The sequence below is a fragment of the Lemur catta genome, chromosome 11 (assembly GCF_020740605.2).
Source record: "Lemur catta isolate mLemCat1 chromosome 11, mLemCat1.pri, whole genome shotgun sequence".
NCBI lineage: Eukaryota > Metazoa > Chordata > Mammalia > Primates > Lemuridae > Lemur > Lemur catta.
The window spans coordinates 43107442-43117261 of record NC_059138.1 but is presented as its reverse complement, the minus strand read 5'-3'; the positions used below and the strand labels follow the sequence as shown (position 1 = coordinate 43117261).

Genomic DNA, 9820 nt, shown 5'->3' with positions numbered 1-9820 from the left:
GGAATCAGTCATACATCTAATTTGTTGTATTTATACCATGGAGGTAGGACCAGAACAGGGCTACTAGTGCTTGGTTCTATTATTGAACAGGAAAATTTTCAAATAACTGAAGATTTTTATTTCCCATTAGAGAATTCAATATGAGAGCTATACTTAAACATATATATTTTTATGTGGGATTTTTTAGACTAAATTTATGTTACATTTACACTATTGATTTCCCATACTTTTTCCCTGAGCATTTTCATGAAACAGAGAAACTATTTACTTTATTCCTATAGGGGGTCATTCCACAGGCCAGGAGATGTAGGATTCCAAGGATCCTGGGGTCAGTTTCATTGAGGCAGCTGTTTACTTGAATTCACCTGGAGAATATTAGCCATAACTTGTAAACATTTAAGGATCAAGACCAAAGATATATCAAGTCTTAATGATAAATTTGGAGATGGAAATGAGATATAAAGCCAAGAATAGGTTCTTATCAGAGTTTGGGATGAAGTAAAAAGAGAAAAGCAAAACTAGCAGATCAAGGATGTCACAAGATGGATAAATAGGTGGTATCCTGCCTTAGTCCTCCAACACAAGCACTAATTTAGCAGCTATCCATAGACAAAAATGCCTTTATGAAAATTCTGGAATCAGGAGGTAGGGTACAGCACCATGGTAGAGCATAAAACTGAGAAAAAAATGCATTAAAAAGAGTAAAAATCACCCTTCTTTGTCTGAAATGCCCTTCCCCTAAGCCAGCACAACACAGAACCAAGAAGGATCCTCTTGACTCATGATTTCTCTAGTGGGAGAAAGAGATCAAGGTAGATGTACAACTTTCCCAACTTTGAGACATTGCCCAAGTGGCCCACATCTGTCTTGCTTCACATAAAACACTCGGGGAATTGGCATGGCTAGACCTGGGCACAGTTAGAAACAAAGAAAATGGGCAGGAGCTCTCAGTGGTCAGTGCATGCAGGTCTCAGTGGTAGCCCCATGGCCCCTGCCAGCTGCCTTGCATATCCATGACCATAACTGAAAGCCTTGCCAAACTGCACAGCCCAGACAGCTGGATCCACCCAACTATGGGGCCCAGACAGCAGCCTTACCTGACCACAGAGCTCAGCCAACCAGCCCCACTCAACTGTGAAGCATTACCTGCTAGTCATGCTCAACAGTAAAACACTGGCAGAAGGCCCCACCTAACCAAGGATTCTGTAGGCTCCATCTAACTGCAAATCCCACAAACCCCAGCCATAGGCCTCACCTGCCCATAAACATTGCCAGCTGGCCCACCCAGAATCCCTTTCTCTCTAAGAATATCCATTAACTCTTCCATATGTATCCTTTAAGAAAATTTCTATGAACATCCAAGCAAATATACATGAGTGTGTGTGTGCATGTATATACACACTTATATGTGCATCAGGATCACCTATCCTTATTATATATAGACATCTATTTCATTAATCAGCTTCTATAAAAATTAGTTTACTTAACCAGTCCCCTACAAACGAACATTTAGTTTCTTTTCATTGTCTTGCTAAAACCAACAATATTACAGTAAACATCCTTGTATCTTTGAATACTTTTGAAAATTCTTCCAATAGACAAATTCCCAGCGGTAGAGTTTCTGGGCCAAATTTTACGTGCATGTTGAAATTTGATTGATTTTGCTAAATTAGTACCTAAAAAGGTTGGAACAATTTACATGACTTTGTAAAAGTGTCTGTTTATCCTCAATCTCATCAACACTGGGTATAAAAAAGGATTCTGCACTATTTTGATATTCTTTTCATGTATGCCACTACATTTCTTCAGAAAAGGTTAAATAACTGGAATCAATGGTGAAATACTTGATAAGTAAATAAAAATGGCCCTGATGCTTTCCTTCAGTGTTAAACCTTTTAGAGAGAGAGAAAGTGAGGGGAGGGAGGAGAAACACCCTATTGCATTTGACTACACCTAAGTCAGAAAATATTCAAGGCACATAGAATGTGGAAACAACATCTAAAAAAATAAGCCTCTCTTTTGTTCCACAAGTGTACTGTAATATGCACTAGTCAAAATAAAATCTGTCTTGCAGAGCACTGAATTTTTCAGCAGCAATAATTATCTCTGTTTATTTCATTTTCTACTTTCAGAAAAGCTTAAGAGGCATGCAGAGTGTACACATGAGTTTCACAGATGTGGTCTAAAGTACTCATATCCGAAGCCCTTTTATCTTGCTACTGCTGGGTCAATTACCAGACAGAAAAGAACAGAGTGACATGCGTTTTCCAAGAATTTGACATTGAATTTGAGCACACAGTCTAGTTTTGCCTTTCAATATGCTATTTGATACAGTGAAGCTCTACTAAAAGCATAAAGGATATTGTCTACTACTCTTTATTCCATGTTCTAATCAAACAAAATAAACTATAAAATGCTATAGTGGTCATTACACTGAATTAATCAAAATAATTTACTCAATACCATTGTTTAATGAAAGGACACTAACACACACACAAAATATTGTATAATACTTACATAATAAGAGAAAAGCAATAATAAAAGAAACTTTAAAGGTCTTTGTCAAAATACAATTATTAGTGTGTATGGGCATTCTACACAAGAATGTTTAAGATAAAAGATTCAGGATTCAAGTAATTATTTTGTTCAAATTTTTTCGATGTGGTTGACACATCAATGACTAATTCTGCTATCTTAGTCCCATAACTATTGCATTATTTACCAAATAAGTATAAATCTCATTTTAACATGCAAAAATAATTTTTTCATGTATGTATTACTCTGATTTTGAAACTACAAAATTACTGGGATGGTGTGAGTGAAATTCAGGCTGTGCCTACACTCCAGTGAAAATAAAGGCAGAAACAGAAATCTTTTCAAGAGCACATATACAACTTAACAGAATATATAGTTATTTTTGTCAAATTATTGGTTAATTAAAGCTAATTTTGGTTGTTTTGTTTTGAAGATACCTTTACTAAGTATACTGACCAGTTTATTCATGATAAACAATTAAAATTATATATTTATGCTATCTCCTTTCTATAACCAAGTCATAAAGTTAGCTGGTGCTTTTTATAATAAAAATGTAACACACGTTCCATTATCATCTCTTCCTTCCTGAGCTTGATCATGTTGTTTCATATTTAGATTGTCACTGGTTTCCTAAGTTAGCACCCTGATACTTAATCTTCTCTTACAGATTATATGCTAATACTAAAGCCAGATCAATATTCTTAAAACATCATTTTCCTCATTTGACTCCCCTCCCGAACAAAATAATAAACTGGCTTCTTTGTAACTACGTAAAAAAGCTCCAACTCCTTTGATTGGCATTCAAAGCCCTTCAAAATATAAAATAAACCTGTCTTTTATATGTAATTTCTTATTTCTACCTATATATGTCAGAGACTGCTGATGGCATCCTAATATCCATTTCCCCCTTCCACTTTGCTACATTTTGTCTGAGCATATTGTCATCTGGTGTAATTACTACATCTTCCAGTCCTCTTTGTAGCTAGATGTGATCATGTGACTACATTCTGTCCATTGACACATTAGCAGAAGTGTAGTGTGGGATGCCCAGGACAGCGCTTAAAGAAGAGCTGTTAATACATTAAGGAATATACTCAGTTGAGAAATATATGCCATTTGCTTTCCTGCATTTCCTTCTTCCTTCCTTTCTCCCTTCATTCTACCCTAGGCATTGTTCTCATGCTAGAGATAGAACAGGAAGCAAAATAGAAGAAACTTAGTGCTCTCACTGAGTGTATTTCCTAGTGCTTTTAAGAATGTAATGCAATGAATTGCTAGAGCTCCAGCAACCGCATCATGCCACGAGATAAACTGGAAAATAGAAATCATGTGTGCAGAGCAGAAAAAGAAGAAATCATAATCTCTGATGAGTTCATGGAATATGAATTAAAGCCATAATTCCAACCAGATTCTGTCACAGCTTCTAAACTGCTTTCACCTGAAAATATGAACTCTCTTGTGCTTAAGCCTCTGCATTTGAGTCTGCCGAAGTAGCAACCAAACTTTAAAGTTCCTGATACACATTTTTCAAAGTGTATGTCTTATTTCATTTCCTCCAAACCATCCTCCTGTGGTTCTGCCGGTGATCCCTGCCCACTTTTGACCCTAAGGGAACTCTAGGTGCTCTGAACATCCAAAGGGTCCACCCACTGCATTCATTAGTGCTTTTTGCAAGGTCTTTTGCATTATTAATTATCTTTTAATGTGTAAATGTTAGCCCTCAACTATGCTATAAATAATGTAAGGGTGAGTGAAATGTCTATTCTTGGTATTCCTCAGGGCAAAATTCAGTACCCCATAACAAATATTTGATGAACAACTGAATGAATAACTATTTCCTTTTTTTCCCAAAATTCAAATGTCTAAATTTTTTTCAAAACTTAGCTATCCTTAGGAAAATAAATTATATTTAGACTACCTTCAAAATGTTTACATCACCTTTATACAACAATAATAGTGCTTTCAAAAGACATTTTGTGAAGGACATTAATTTCACAATCAAAATGTGTTTTAAAAATAGGGGAACATTAAAGAACGTTAAATTGGTCTGAAATATATATCATAATGCTGAGAGGTATACTGTTCTTTATCAAGTTAACTGTATTTCTACTCAAAATAACATGGCTTTTAATTAATGACAATTATTTCTTGTCCATTTCAGTGATTTCTTGGATCCAAAACAAAATCTGTGTATTTATTTCTTTGAAAAAAACATTGGTTAACCATCCTTTCACTGCCATGGAATGATTTGCCTTTTCAATCCAGTAGATTTTACGAGGAACTTGCATTTTCTGTGCCACTTTCTCTAACAAGTTCTCCAAGGAAAATACCTGTAAATTTATATTTGCAGGTCTTTAGATAATTCAAAACTGATTTATATGCCTTAATTCTATGTACAATATTAAGACCTTTACAGGTAAAACTCAGGCAAAAAAAAAAACAAAAAACAATACCATGAAATGCAAGATGGGATGGCAGTGACATCCAATGAGGAAGATTTATATCTCCTGATGCTCCATGTGTAAGAATTATTCCATATGTTAAGCTCTTGTTAGGTGTCAAACAGCATCTAGTAATTTATTCCCAAAAGGTATTTTTAATTTAACTGGGGAAGGCAAAAGTGGCCACGGACACCTAACTGCCCTCACTCCCTTCAGGGAGCAAACTAGCACTCTCGAAGCCACCGCCTCACCTGCCCCGTAACTATTTCTTTATCACCCAATGGACTACCATATAGTAGGTGAATATTTGATCTAAGAAGATTCCTCTTTCGATTTCTGCTTATAATTTACTCTAGATAATGTCTGGGTAAGACTGTTCTAATCTAATACGTGTCTTTTCAGTTCATTAAAATAAGATATTATCATGTATTTTACAGCTGCAAAAAAATAGAGTAACATGGTCTCTGCCCTCAAAGATCTTGCAGATCAAAAGGGGAGACTGATATTCAACAATTCCTTACAAGGAAGAATAAAGAGTATTTTGTTAGGTGGAGTATAAAAATCAGTGGAAACAGAGAGTTAGGAAAGCACATCAAGTATAAGGTGAGAAAAGATCTTGAAGATGTGATGTTTAAACTGAAATTCAATAGGGAGTGTTTTTAGTATTTTGACTCAGATCTGATGTGCCATGACACCAGATGCAACTCAGCTCATATGGATACAGAAATCAGAGAGCCACAAGCACGTCCAAAGGCAGTGTTTATTATGCTGAGTAAAAAAGCAAAAGAAAGGACAGGACACAAATGGGATATATGAGAGATTAAGTTGGAAGTGTTTCAGATTAAGAAGAGGGAGAAGAGGGGAGGAACAGCAGGAGATAAAGGAGGGGAGGGAGGAGAAAAGAAGAGTAGAAAGAGAAAGAGAAATAGAAGAAGAGAAGGAGGAAGATGACAAGAAGGAGAAGATCAAAATTGAAGGATGAAGAGGAGGAGGAGCTGAGGAAGACACCTCTAAAACAGTCTTTATAAAAATCCAACTTAGGATCAAGTTCGAACGTAAGAACCTCTGATCTCTCCCAGGTTTTTGTCTAGATGTCGAGGCAAAGACCTGGAAGAGATGTTTATTCATAAATTACTAAACTAAGGAGGGTACATTTGTAAAAAGGTTTAGTGAGATATAGTTGACATACAATAACTTTGACACATGCAAATATACAATTTGAATAGTTTTGACCTGTGTATGTACCCATGAAACCAATCCCACAACGAAGTTAATGAACATATATATCGCCCTCAAAAGTTTCTCAGTATCCGTTTGAAGTCCCTCACCCATGTCCCCAGGCAAAAATAATCTGCTTTCTGTAGATTCATTTGCATTTTCTGGAAATTTATGTAAATAGAGTCATATAGTAACACTATTGTCTCTGGGAAAACACTATCATATCTTTAACTGGGAATAATTATTCTGAGATTAATCCAAATTGTTGCAGGTATCAATAGTTCATTCCTTTTTATTGATGAGTAGTATTCAATTGTACATATAATTATATACTATATATTATATACTATAATTTGTTTATCCATTCACTTATTGATGGACATTTGTGTTGTTTCCTGTTTGGAACTATTACAAATAAAGCTGCTATCAACATTCTTATACAAATATTTGCACTGACATAAGCTTTCATTTCTCTTGGGTAAATACCTAGGAATGGAAATGATTGGATATTATAGTAGGTGTATGTTTAAAATTTTGAAGAAACTGACAAAATATTTTGCCAAGTGGTTGTACTATTTTTCATTCCCACCAGCAGCAAATGTGTTCCAATTCCTTCATACCTTCTCCAACGCTTGTTTGTTCAATCTTTTAAATATTAAACATTCTAATAGGTATCTAGTGGTGTATCATTGTATTTTAACCTGCATTTCCCTAATGGCTAAGGATATTGAGCATATTTTCATGTGCACATTTATCTTCTTTGGTGAAGTGTCTTTTCAAATCTTTTGACTATTTTTATTGAGTTGTTTGTTTTCTTACTATTAAGTTTTGAGAGTTCTCTGTATATTCTGAATACAAGATGCTTATTAGATATGTGACTCTCAATAGGGTACAGTTAAACAAATATTTGTCTGCCTCATATGGAAAAAGGAATATTTAGGGTATTTTATGTTTACTTAAAATAATATAAAGGAAAACAATAAATTCAGAGGTGTTTATTAGTATAAATATAACTATATTAACACATTTAAATATATAAGCATATATATTTATGATATATATAAATAAGTAAATCAGAAGAAATTCAGTGAGCCAGCAAATTTTGTCTACCATTGAAACAACAAATAAGCAAGAAGTGAGAAGTCACTGCAGTAAGAGCTGCCACATTCCCTTGCCTTGATCTGGCCTTTGTCTCCTTTTACTCCTATGACTGATGGTGGATAGTTGCCTACAGTTCACATCATTGGCTATTAATGACTTGGTTAAAATTTCCTGTTGTTCAATCCACAGGACCTTCTAAAAATCCATTTTAAGCTCTTATTAAAGACTACACAGGAAAAAGATTTACTATTTATGGAACAACCTTGAACATATTTTCTGGCAGGCATCTTCGGAGGCAAGTGTTGCATCAGCTGTGGTGCCACAATTTCAGTGCTTAATCTCACTAACTAGTCTAGATGATAACCACTACACAAGCAATTGATAACATGCATGGGTGAAGGCTATTTTAATCATTTTAATAGAAGAACAGGAAAAAAGAACCGAGAGAGCTGTTTGTTTCCTTACTAAAGGACAAAACAGTATGTAAGAAACATCAATAATATAGTTCCAAAGGGCAGTGTATTAATTCAGATGGTTTCACAATCGTTTCCTTCCTCAGATAAAAATTAAAAGGGCAAAGAAAGTTTTTATTGGAAAAGAAATTCAAATTGGCACCACACTGTACATCACAAAAATAAGGTCTATAAAATTACAAGTCTGTGTGAGGGAATGTAAAATTCTATAAATTTACCTGAGAAAAATGCGGATAAAGAGATCTAACATTGTCCAGTTAGCCCAAGGTTTTCATTATTAAAATTAAGAGGTTCCAGATCTAAATCTCATGATTTTATGACTCTAGCTTACATCCTACTTTGCATGTTTATGCCTAACAATGGGCACATATCAAAGAAACAATTGAAAGGCACATAAGATAATTTTACAGTGCTATTCACTCCTTCACTATCACAGTTAATACTGGTGTTTGGCATGTATAGTTCTGTCTGGCATTTCTCTAGCCAAGATTCCGTTTTGTAGTCCTCTGTTGTTAGTTTTAACTATGTAAATCAAAAGGAAATAATTTATTTAATCCTGAATTATCTGTATGCCCTTTTTATTAAAATCCTGATATCAAAACATTTTGCAATGTCACTCTAATATTATTATCTGGCCAAGAAGATGAGTAAAAAAATCAAATGTGCATTTCCAAAAAATATACCAAATACACATTTCTAAAAAATAATATCCATAAAAAACCTGAAATTCTTAGAGCAGTCTCGGCAACAGCTATATATCATGACTAAAAAAGCACATTCCATCTCACATCCCAATAACGTTTCACTCTTCAGAAAAGGATAAGTTAATTTCAGAGAAACACAGTTAACCTGTTTCTTGTTTCTGTTGTTACTGTTGTTCTTTGAATTAAGAAAATGTGCCTTCATTTTGACATTAGAATTATTGAATATAAAAGCTAGAATCAAACAGAGTTGGTTAATCTAGCTACTGAATCATAAAAACTAGAATGTGGAGTTCAAACAAGCAATTAAGACCTACAAAAGCCAAATAATATTGTTCAATGTTATGAAATCAAATTTCTTTACTTGGAAAAACCAAAGTGAATATAAATCAATTTTGAAAGGTAGTGTATTAGACTTTGAGCCCAAGCTCTGACCCTCATCTTTATAAATGAGAGCTCTATGTAATAAATATCTTTGATTGCTTTAGTAATTAAGCCGTTTTGTAATGTGATCCAAGAACAACTGATCTCATTCTGAAAGTTATTTTATAAGAATCAGTGTGTTCTAGAAAAAGGGTAATGTGCTGCTCCTTTTCAATAAAAATACCTTTTTTATCTAGCAATAATTTCTAAGAAGTTAAAAACTGTTATGCATATGTATATCCACACATTTATCATCTTACCCTAAAAGTTTTATAAGTGTGTTTTGTTAAGGGATGAGCAAGTTTGCTGTTTATACTAACACTCTGTAAATAGTTCATAAATATTTGTCGAAAGAATGACTCATTAAGAAACAAATTCAAGTGAAATGATGAAACTCTAAATTAACCTTTAAGGTATTTGCGCCAGGATTAAACAAGCACATAAACTAGAGATAGGCTCGAATGGACTTTGAAAACTTGGTCATTAAGTACTAGAGGGGCTTGAATGAGTGAATAAATATAATAAAACATATGTAAGGTCAGCCCTGAAATAGAAGAGTGTGGGAACAGTTTTCATCACACTGGGGACACTAGTTTTCTGGCAGAATAGGTGGAAGAGTTTGCTGCTGAGTGACCAAGCCCTGTCATACAATGCCTACTGCAATTTCTCCATCTCTCTTATACCTTTCATCATTTGCCCTGTCTGCTCCAGCACAACATATTTCATGTACCAATATTGTTGTGCCAAATTTTTTTGTTCTCATGACTATACATACATAAAAATAGATAACATTATATTAAACGTCATTAAAATTCAATTTAACCTTTGATATATAAGTAAGAACTACTTATTTCTACTTTTTGGGTGAGAAAGAATGTTCATTCATGCCAAGGCTAGTCACTGGGCTCCAACTCACTCCTTCATTTCT

At 34.4% G+C, this 9820-nt stretch overlaps 1 pseudogene; it reads right to left on the bottom strand.

Moving 5' to 3' along the window:
• Positions 1-4378: 4378 nt before the first annotated feature.
• LOC123646974 lies at positions 4379-8018 on the bottom strand (annotated as a pseudogene).
• Positions 8019-9820: the final 1802 nt, after the last annotated feature.